Genomic DNA, 11,189 nt, shown 5'->3' on the forward strand with positions numbered 1-11,189 from the left:
TTTTTTAATTTCATAACAAAAAAGTAACTACCCAGAACACTTTTTTTTTTCCTGTTTTACATTCTGGCAACCCCAAGATTTCCATCCAGTAAAACCTACGCCCCGCAGACCAGAGGCAACTAGGAGGCCTGCACTCCTGAATTGAAGAACCAGGCTAAACCAGATTTTAGCCTTACAGAAATAGGTTCTGCAAAATTTTTAAGCAGGGAGAGCCATTCGCCTTTTTTTGTCTTTTTTTTTTTTTTTTTTTTTGAGACAGGGTTTCTCTATACTTTTGGGGCCTATCCTGGAACTAGCTCTTGTAGACCAGGCTGGCCTCGAACTCACAGAGATCCGCCTGCCTCTGCCTCTCGAGTGGAGAGAATAAAGGCGTGCGCCACTACTGCCCAGTATCGCCTTTGTGGCTTTGTGGATGGTGGTAGAGATGGGATCAGCAATAACGTAATTGTCACCTTGGGATGGGATGGTATTAATGACTGAACACAAAAAACATCAGTCCTATGGTATGTCACCATCGAATCCCTCAGAAGAGGAAGCAGAAACAATGTTAAGAGCCAGAGCGGATGGAGGACACCAAGGAAACAAGGTCCTCTAAATCAACATGATCAAAGCGCGTGTGAACTCAGAGACTATGGCAGCATGCACAGGGCCTGCAGGTGCCTGCACCAGGTCCTTTGCATATACAGTATGGCTTCCAGTTTAGTGTTTGTATGGATTCCTGAGTGTGGGAACAAGCGGGTCTCTGATTCTTGTGCTTTTCTTTTCTGATCTTTGCCTTCTTTTGGTTTTGTTCAATACTGATGTCTTATTATATTTAATTCATTAATAAAAAAATGAATTGCCGGGCGGTGGTGGTGGACGCCTTTAATCCCAGCACTCAGGAAGCAGAGGCAGGCGGATCTCTGTGAGTTCGAGGCCTGCCTGGTCTACAAGAGCTAGTTCCAGGACAGGCTCCAAAGCTACAGAGAAACCCTGTCTCGAAAAACCAAAAATAAATAATTATTATTCCTTAGAAACTTGTTTGTTTTCTAATGGGAGATTGAAAGGGTGGGGATCCAGATGGAAAGGAACTGGAAGGAGTAGAGGGAGGGGAAACTATAATCAGGATATATTATATGAGAAAAAAATTATATTCAAAGGGGGGAAAAGAATAGGTGAAAAAATAAAATAATGAGGGTGCTATTTTGTACTTATACAGGGAAGATATAAAAACTAATTTGAGCCACTCAAACTGTCCTTCATAAAATAATGTAAGTGACATATTTTGCTAAAATCTTTCGCTTGTTCTTGTACCCTCCGGAAGCTGTTCATCCCTACCCACACAGCTCCCACTTGAAGGAGTCCTACTTGAAGCTAGAAGACCAGGGTGGTCCAGGGGTCATGTGATGTATGTACACAATTAAGTATTATTCAAACATTAGGAACAAATTTATGTCATTTGCTAGAAAATGGATCTGGAGAGTGTCGCGATAAGCCAAGCTCATAAAGACAAATACTGTATGTTTTCTCTCATGTGGGATCTAGATGCAAACCACCACAACAAAAAAAATCCACTAAACTTGAGCCAGCCACCAGAACTCCAGATTGGTACCTAGCCCATTCAGTGAGGCTTCCTCCAAGAGCTGATAGATGCTTCGAACCACAGCCAAATATTAGGCAGAGGGAGAAACCAAATTGAAGATCTCCATCAGGTCCCTCCCTTTAGAACTTGGGTAGCCCCACAGAAGATGGAAAGAAAGAATTGTAGGAGCCACAGGGTTCATGGACACCAGAACATGGTCCACAGAATCAACTAAGCAGGGCTCATAGGGCCCACAGAGACTGAAGTGACCATCATGGAGCCTGCATGGGTCTGCACTAGTTTCTCTAAACAACATATCGTTATTAATTTGTTTTTGTGAGACTCCTAACAGTAGAAGTAGGGTGTCTCTGACTCTCTAGCCTGCTCTTAGGATCCTTTTCCTTCTTCTGGGTTGCATAGAACAGCCTTGATATGAGGGGTTTGTGGCTAGTCTTAACTGTATCTTGTTATGCCATGTTTGGTTGATATGTCTGGGAGGCATATTTTTCTGAAGGGAAATGGAGAAAGTAGTTGGGGGCAAAGGGGAGAAGAAGGAAAGGGAGGAGGAAAGGGAAACTGAGGTTGGGATGTATTGTACAAGAGAAGACTAAACAAATATAAATATTTTTTAAAAAACTTGAAGTAGGAGCTGGAGAGATGGCTCAGAGGTTAAGAGCACTCACTGACTGCTCTTCCAGAGGTCCTAAGTTCAATTCCCAGCAACCACATGGTGGCTCACAGTCATCTATAATGAGATCTGGTGCCCTCTTCTGGCATGCAAGCATACATGGAAGGAATGTTGTATATATAATAAAAAAATAAATCTTTAAAAAAAAAAAAGCTTGAAGCAGCAGCACTATTAGGAAAGAGGAAAAGTGTTAACAGAGTAAAGGTTTCTCCATTTTCTCTCAGCTGAGCCATCTTTGGTTACTACCCTGTGGTTTGAAAGAAAATGGTCCCCCAAAGGGAGTGGCACTATTAGGAGGTATAGCCTTGTTGGAGGAAGTGTGTCACTGTGAGGGTGGGCTTTGAGGTTTATTTTACTCAAATTTCCCTCAGTTGTGACTGTCAGTTGACTTCCTCTTGCCTGCAAGATGTAGGACTCTCAGCTACTCTGGGACCCTATCTGCCAGTATGTTGCCTTGCTCCCCATCATGATAATGGACTGAACCTCTAAAACTGTAAGAGACATCACAATTAAATGTTTTCTTTATAAAAGTTGCCATGGTAGCCGGGCGATGGTGGTGCACGCCTTTAATCCCAGCACTCAGGAGGCAAAGGCAGGCGGATCTCTGTGAGTTCGAGACCAGCCTGGTCTACAGAGCTAGTTCCAGGACAGGCTCCAAAGCCACAGAGAAACCCTGTCTCGAAAAACCAAAAAAAAAAAAAAAAAAGTTGCCATGGTCATGGTGTCTGTTCATAGCAATAAAAGCTCTGACCCGTTGCCCTGAAAGGTTCCATGGGAAAACATCCAATCCTGTTCTAGAAACTCAGGGTCCTAAATGTCCCAGCTAACATGTTCTTGGCTCTTGTTAAACAGTTTGCTGGCTTCCCCTTGCAACTGCCAACCAGTGTGGAGTTTTTCTGTGTTGTCTTTAAAACCTCCCTGGAATATGCATTTGAGTCTGCTCTGTGAGAAGTTTCTCTCCAGGCAGTCACCGTCCAGCTTAACAGATTCTCAATTGCAGTGGCCTAAGTGGTTTCTGGGTTTCTACCCCACAACAAAGAGGACACCAATGTAGCAGTGATTCCATAGTTGAGAATGAACTGGAGCCCTGGCAAAAGAGAGATCCCTCTGTTCTAAAAGAACTGCTGAGAACGGAGACAATGCAGGCCTCCTCCTGAGAGAAGGCACACTCAACTCTCACAGCAAAGCTACATACCATGCCTTTGTCTCGTAGTTTTTTTTTCTTTTTATTGATATTTATTGAGCTCTACATTTTTCTCTGCTCCCCTCCCTGCCTCACTCCTCCCCCCTCCAAGGTCCCCATGCTCCCAATTTACTCAGGAGATCTTGTCTTTTTCTACTTTCTACTTCCTATGTAGATTAGATCTATGTAAGTCTCTCTTAATGTCTTCATTGTTGTCTAAGTTCTCTGGGATTGTGGTTTGTAGGCCGGCTTTCTTTGCTTTATGTTTAAAAACCACCTATGAGTGAGTACATGTGATAATTGTCTTTCTGGGTCTGGGTTACCTCACTCAAAATAATGTTTTCTAGTTCCATCCAATTTCCTGCAAAATTCAAGCTGTCGTTATTTTTTCTGCTGTGTAGTATTCCACTGTGTGAATGTACCACATTTTTCTTATCCTTTCTTCGATCGAGGGGCATTTAACTTGTTTCCAGGTTCTGGCTATGACAAACAAAGCTGCTATGAACATAGTTGAACACATGTCCTTGTGGCACGATTGAGCATCTTTTGGATATATACCCAAAAGTAGTATTACTGGGTCTTGAGGAAGGTTGTTTCCTAATTTTCTGAGAAATCGCCACACTGACATCCAAAGGGGTTGTACCAGCTTGCATTCCCACCAGCAATGCAGAAGTGTTCCCTTTTCCCCACAACCTCTACAGCATAAGTTGTCATCAGTGTTTTTGATCTTGGCCATTCTTACAGGTGTAAGATGGAATCTCAGAGTTGTTTTGATTTGCATTTCTCTGATGACTAAGGATGTTGAACATTTCCTTAAGTGTCTTTCAGCCATTTTAGATTTCTCTATTCAGAGTTCTCTGTTTAGGTCTGTACTCCAATTTTTTATTGGATTAAGTGATCTTTTGGTGTCCAGTTTCTTGAGCTCTTTGTATATTTTGGAGATCAGACCTCTGTCTGATGTGGGGTTAGTGAAGATCTTTTCCCATTCTGTAGGCGGTCATTTTGTCTTGTTGACTTTGTCCTTTGATTTATAGAAGCTTTTCAGTTTCAGGAGGTCCCATTTAGTCATTGTTTCTCTCAGTGTCTGTGCTGCTGGGGTTATATTTAGGAAGTGGTCTCCTGTGCCAATGCGTTCAAGTGTACTTCCCACTTTCTCTTCTATAAGGTTCAGTGTGGCTGGCTTTATGTTGAGTTTTTTGATCCATTTGGACTTGAGTTTTGTGCATGGTGGTAGATATGGGTCTATTTTCACTTTTCTACATGTTGATATCCAGTTATGCCAGCACCACTTGTTAAATATGCTTTCTTTTTTCCATTTGATTTTTTTTTTTATCAAATATCAGGTGTTCGATGATATGTAGATTGATATCCGGGTCTTCTATTCGGTTCCATTCGTCCTCCTGTCTGTTCTTATGCCAGTACCAGGCTGCTTTCAGTACTGTAGCTCTGTAGTAGAGTTTGAAGTCAGGGATTGTGATGCCTCCAGAAGTTCTTTTATTGTACAGAATTGCTTTGGCTATCCTGGTTTATTTCCTTTTCCAAATGAAGTTGAGTACCGTTCTTTCGAGGTGTTTGAAGAATTTTGCTAGGATTTTGATGGGCATTGCGTTGAATCTGTAGATTGCTTTTGATAAGATTGCCATTTTTACTATATTAATTCTGCCTACCTAAGAGCATGGGAGGTCTTTCCACTTTCTGGTGTCTTCTTCAATTTCTTTCTTCAAAGATTTAAAGTTCTTGTCATACAAGTCTTCTACTTGTTTGGTTAGAATTACTCAGAGATATTTTTTTTGTTTTGTTTTGTTTTTTTTGTTTTTTTTGTTTTGTTTTTCGAGACAGGGTTTCTCTGTGGTATTGGAGCCTGTCCTGGAACTAGCTCTTGTAGACCAGGCTGGTCTCGAACTCACAGAGATCCGCCTGCCTCTGCCTCCTAAGTGCTGGGATTAAAGGCGTGAGCCTCCCAAGTGCTGGGATTAAAGGCGTGCGCCACCACCGCCTGGCCACTCAGAGATATTTTATGCTATTTGTGACTATTGTGAAGCATGTTGATTCTCTGATCTTCCCCAGCCCTTTTATCATCTGTGTACAGGAGGGCTACTGATTGAGTTAATTTTGTATCCTGATACATTGTTGAAAGTGTTCATGAGTTGTAGAAGTTCCTTGATAGAATTTTTGGGATCACTTATGTAAACTATCATATCATCAGCAAACAGTGAGAATTTGACTTCTTTTCCAATTTGTATCCCCTTGATCACCCTTTGGTATCTTATTGCTCTAGCTAGGACTTCAAGAACTATATTGAATAGGTACGGAGAGAATGGATAACCTTGACTTGTTCCTGATTTTAGTGGAATCACTGGGAGTTTCTCTCCATTTAGTTTGATGTTAGCTGTTGGCTTGCTGTATATTGCCTTATTTATGTTTAGGTATGGTCCTTGTATCCCTGCTCTCTCCAAGACCTTTATCACAAAGGGATGTTGTATTTTGTCAAATGCTTTTTCGGCATCTAATGAGATGATCATGTAATTTTTATTTTTCAGCTCATTTATATGGTGGATTACATTGACAGATTTTTTTTTTTTTTTTTTTTTTGGTTTTTTCGAGACAGGGTTTCTCTGTGGTTTTGGAGCCTGTCCTGGAACTAGCTCTTGTAGACCAGGCTGGTCTCGAACTCACAGAGATCCGCCTGCCTCTGCCTCCCGAGTGCTGGGATTAAAGGCGTGCACCACCACCGCCCGGCATATTGACAGATTTTTGTATGTTGAACCATCGCTGCATCTGTGGGATGAAGCCAACTTGGTCATGGTGGATGATGGTTCTGATGTGTTCTTGGATTCGATTTGCTAGTATTTTATTTAGTATTTTTGCATCAATGTTCATGAGTGAAATTGGTCTACAATTCTCTTTCTTAGTAATGTCTTTCTGTGGTTTGGGTATCAGGGTAATTGTAGCCTCATAAAAAGAGTTTGGCATTGTTCCCTCTGTTTCTATTGTATGGAGTAATTTGAGGAGTATTGGTATTAGTTCCTCTTTGAAAGTCTTATAGAATTCTGAGCTGAAACCATCTGGTCCTGGGCTTTTTTTTTTTTTTTTTTTTTGGTTGGGAGACTTTTGATGGTTATTTCTATTTCTTCAGCAGTTATAGGTCTGTTTAATTTGCTTATCTGGTCTTGATTTAATGATATCCAGAAAATTGTCCATTTCCTTTAAGTTTTCCAATTTTGTGGAGTACAGGTTTTCAAAATATGAACTGATGATCCTCTGTATTTCTTCCATGTCTGTTGTTATGTCCCCCCTTTCATTTCTGATTTTGCTAATTTGGATATTCTCTCTCTGCCTTCTGGTTAGTTTGGATAAAGGTTTGTCTATTTTGTTTTTTTCTCGAAGAACCAACTCTTTGTCTCACTGATTCTTTGTATTGTTTTCTTTGTTTCTATTTTGTTGATTTCAGCTCTCAATTTATTTCCTGCCATCTAGTTCTCTTAGGCGAGTTTGCTTCTTTTTGTTCTAAAGTTTTCAAATGTTCTGTTAATTCACTAGTGTGGGATTTTTCCAGCTTCTTTATGTAGGCATTTAGTGCTATGAACTTGTCTCTTAACACACTTTCATTGTGTCCCATAAATTTGGGTATGTTGTGTGGTCATTTTCATTGAATTTTAGGAAGTCATTAATTTCCCCCTTTATTTCTTCCTTGACCCATTGATGATTCAGGTGAGTGAACATTGTTTAATTTCCATGTGTTTGTGGGTTTTCTGGAATTTGTATTGCTGTTGACTTCTAGTTTTAAAGCATGGTGATCTGATAAGGTACATTGGGTTATTCCAATTTTTTTGTATTTGTTGAGGTTTGTTACTGAGTATGTGGTCAATTTTTGAGAAGGTTCCATGAGGTGCTGAGAAGAAGGTATATTTTTTTCTGTTTGGATGGAATATTCTATAGATGTCTGTTAAGTCCATTTGAGTCATAACATCTATTAGTTCTCTTATTTCTCTGTTCATTTTTTTGTCTGATTGACCTGTCCAGTGGTGAGAGGGGAGTGCTGAAATCTCCCACTATTAGTGTGTGGGGTTTAATATATGATTTAAGCTTTAGAAGTGTTTCTTTGATATATGAGGGTGCCCTTGTATTTGGGGCATAGATGTTCAGTATTGAAATTTCCTCTTGATGGATTTTTCCTGTGGCTAATATTAAATGTCCTTCTTTGTCTCTTTTGACTGATTTTAGCTTGAAGTCTATTTTGTTAGATATTAGGATAGCTACTCCTGCTTGTTTCTTAGATCCATTTGATTGGTATTTTTCCTAACCTTTTACTCTGACACGATGTCTGTCTTTGAAGTTGAGATGTGTTTCTTGTATGCAGAAGAGGAATGGATTCTGTTTTTGTATCCAATCTGTTAGCCTATGCCTTTTTATGGGTGAGTTGAGTACCATTTACATTAAGCGATATTAATCATGAGTGGTTGTTATCTCCTGTTAATTTAGTTTTCATCATTGGTGATGTTAATTTGTGCATTTTTTTACTTCGGGATTTGCTGTAATGAGATCATCAATTGTCTGTGTTTTTGTTGGTGTAGCCATCTTCCTTGGGTTGGAGTTTTCCTTCTAATATTTTGTGTAGGGCTGGGTTTGTGGCTAGGTATTGGTAAAATCTAGATTTGTCATGGAATATCTTGTTTTGTCCTCCTATGACGATCGACACTTTTGTTGGGTATAGTAGTCTGGGCTGGCATTCGTGGTCTCTTAATGTCTGCATAATGCTTGACCATGACTTCTGGCTTTCATTGTCTCCACTGAAGAACTCAGGTGTAATTCTGATAGGTCTACCTTTATATGTTACTTGGCCTTTTTCCTTTGCAGCTCTTAACATTCTTTCTTTACTCTGTATGTTTAGTGTTTTGATTATTATGTGGCAAGAGAACTTTTTTTTTGGGGGGGGGGATCCAGTCTATTTGGTGTTCTGTAAACTTTTTTTTTTTTTTTTTTTTTTTTTGGTTTTTCGAGACAGGGTTTCTCTGTGGCTTTGGAGCCTGTCCTGGAACTAGCTCTGTAGACCAGGCTGGTGTCGAACTCACAGAGATCCGCCTGCCTCTGCCTCCCGAGTGCTGGGATTAAAGGCATGCGCCACCATCGCCCGGCTCTGTAAGCTTCTTGTATCTTCATAGGCATTTCTTTCTTTAGGTAGGGAAAGTTTTTTTCTATGATTTTGTAAAATAAATTTTCTGTGCCTTTGAGTTGAACTTCTTCTATATCTATTATTCTAAGATTTGGCCTTTTTAATGTTGTCCCATATTTCATGGATATTTTGGGTTAGAATTTTGTTAGATTTAATGTTTTCTTTAACTGATGAGTCTATTTCCTGTATTTTATCATCAGCGCTTGAGATTCTCTCTTCCATTTCTTGTATTCCGTTTTCAAGCTTGCATTTGTGGTTCCTGCTCTTTTTCTTATGATTTCTGTTTCTATAATTTCTTCGGTTTATGTTTTCTTTATTTTTTCTATCTCAGTTTTCAAGTCCTGTATAGTTTCTTTTATATGTTTGAGTTCTTTTTCTTGGTTTTCTTTAAGTGATTTGCTGATATGTTCCAGTTTTTGTTTGTTTTTTCCTCCATATCTTTAAGGTAATTTCTCATTTCATCTTTAAGAATTTCAAACATTCTCTTTAGGTTATTTTTTAGATCATTTTCTTCTGGTTCATCCATATTTGGTTGTTCAGGTCTTACTTTTGTAGGGTCTTTAGGTTTTACTGGTATTGTGTTGCTCTTTGTGGTGTAGTGTGTGATCTTATCTTTTCTACTCATCTTTTCCTCTAATAGGTGTGGTTGGGGCTGTCTGAGATTCTGTTGAATAATGTAGGTGCCAGTGAATCCAAAGCTCAGATGGTTGTTCCTCATGGTACAGTCAGTGTCACAGTTCTAGTGACCCAGTTGGTTATTCCTGTTTCTGGAGGTAACTCAGTGCTCCTGTGCTTTGGTCTGCTTCCTTGGAGTTTGCTGTCTCAGGCTTACTTTAGCCTAGGCTGCTGGCTTTGATCTGTTTCTGTAAAATTTTTGTTTTTGTTTTTTGAGACAGGGTTATTCTGTAGCTTTGGAGCCTGTCCTGGAACTAGCTCTTGTAGACTAAGCTGGTCTCGAACTCACAGAGATCCGCCTGCCTCTGCCTCCCGAGTGCTGGGATTAAAGGCGTGCACCACCACTGCCCAGCTGTTTCTGTAAATCTTGGTCTAGATCTCCTGTTGTAGAAGTCCCTGGTTTGGAGTAGAACCTGTTCTGGTGGCAATCACTGGCTCTGGATCTGGTCGCTGGGTCAATCTTGATCCGCCGTGTCCTGGGACTGGGTTTGCTCCTGGCTTCTGCTCCTGGTGGAGCTTGTTCTCTCTGTGTCTTAGGTAACTGGTTCAGTCCCACTGTTTCCAGTGGAGGTCGCAGACTCTGAGTCATGTCGTTGGCTTACTCCTGGTCTGCCAGTGTCCCAGGACTGGGTTGGCTCCCGGTTTCTGCTCCCAGTGGAGCTTGTTTCCTCCAGCTCTCTCTGTCCTTGTCTCACAGTTTTCTTTTTCTTTTTTTTCTTTTTTGCTTTTTCGAGACAGGGTTTCTCTGTGGTTTTGGAGTCTGTCATGGAACTAGCTCTTGTAGACCAGACTGGTCTCGAACTCACAGAGATCCGCCTGCCTCTGCCTCCCAAGTGCTGGGATTAAAGGCGTGCACCACCACCGCCCGGCTTGTCTCACAGTTTTCTATAAACTGTAAAAGACTACCAGCATGCTAGAGAAAAGGATGGAGCTATTTTTTCTTCCCAGTAACAAAACTACAAATAAATCCATTTCCCATTCCTAATTTCTGTTTCCTAATTTCTTTTGAAATGCAGAGAAACTAAGATGATAGGTTTATGGACCTAAGAATGAATGGGTTGAGGGGTGGAAGTGAAAAATATCCAAGTACTTGCTAGACATGCATGAGGATGCCAATAAAAACTCAGCATTTTATTCAATGAATATACACTTTTTAAAAAAGATGGGTCCAGCCGGGCGGTGGTGGTGCATGCCTTTAATCCCAGCACTCGGGAGGCAGAGGCAGGAGGATCTTTGTGAGTTCCAGCCCAGCCTGGTCTACAAGAGCTAGTTCCAGGACAGGAACCAAAAGTTACGGAGAAACCCTGTCTCGAAAATAAAACAAAATAAAAAAGATGGGTCCATCAAGGTAGTGATAAGGCATTTACCACCAAGCCTGACAATTGGAATCTAACCTTCAGGGCCCACATGGTGAAAGAACCAATTACCACAAGCTGTTCTCTGATGTCCACACAGGCATATGATAAATACGTGTATTTTCCCCCTTTAAGATGGTTCAAATAGAGAATTGTCAAAAGGTAGAGTGGCATAAACCTGTAATCCTAGGATTTGAGCAGTGGCAGCAGGAGGATTATGGGTTCAAGGTCAGACTCATCTGTGTCGCAAATTCAAGGCCAGCCTGGAATACACAAGACCCCCTTTTTAAAGAAGTTTTCTTAAAAAGGAAAGAAAAAAAAATAGGACTGTTGGATTTAATCAATAAAACTGAATCCCCCTTTAATCCCAGTACTCGGGAGGCAGAGGCAGGCAGATCTCTGTGAGTTCGAGCCCAGCCTGGTCTACAAGAGCTAGTTCCAGGACAGGCTCCAAAACCACAGAGAAACCCTGTCTCAAAAAACAAAAAAACAAAAAACAAAACAATAAATAAATAAAATAAAACTGAATCCCAAGTATTGTGTAAGACAAGATT

Source organism: Chionomys nivalis, chromosome 8 (assembly GCF_950005125.1).
Source record: "Chionomys nivalis chromosome 8, mChiNiv1.1, whole genome shotgun sequence".
In the NCBI taxonomy this organism is placed as follows: domain Eukaryota; kingdom Metazoa; phylum Chordata; class Mammalia; order Rodentia; family Cricetidae; genus Chionomys; species Chionomys nivalis.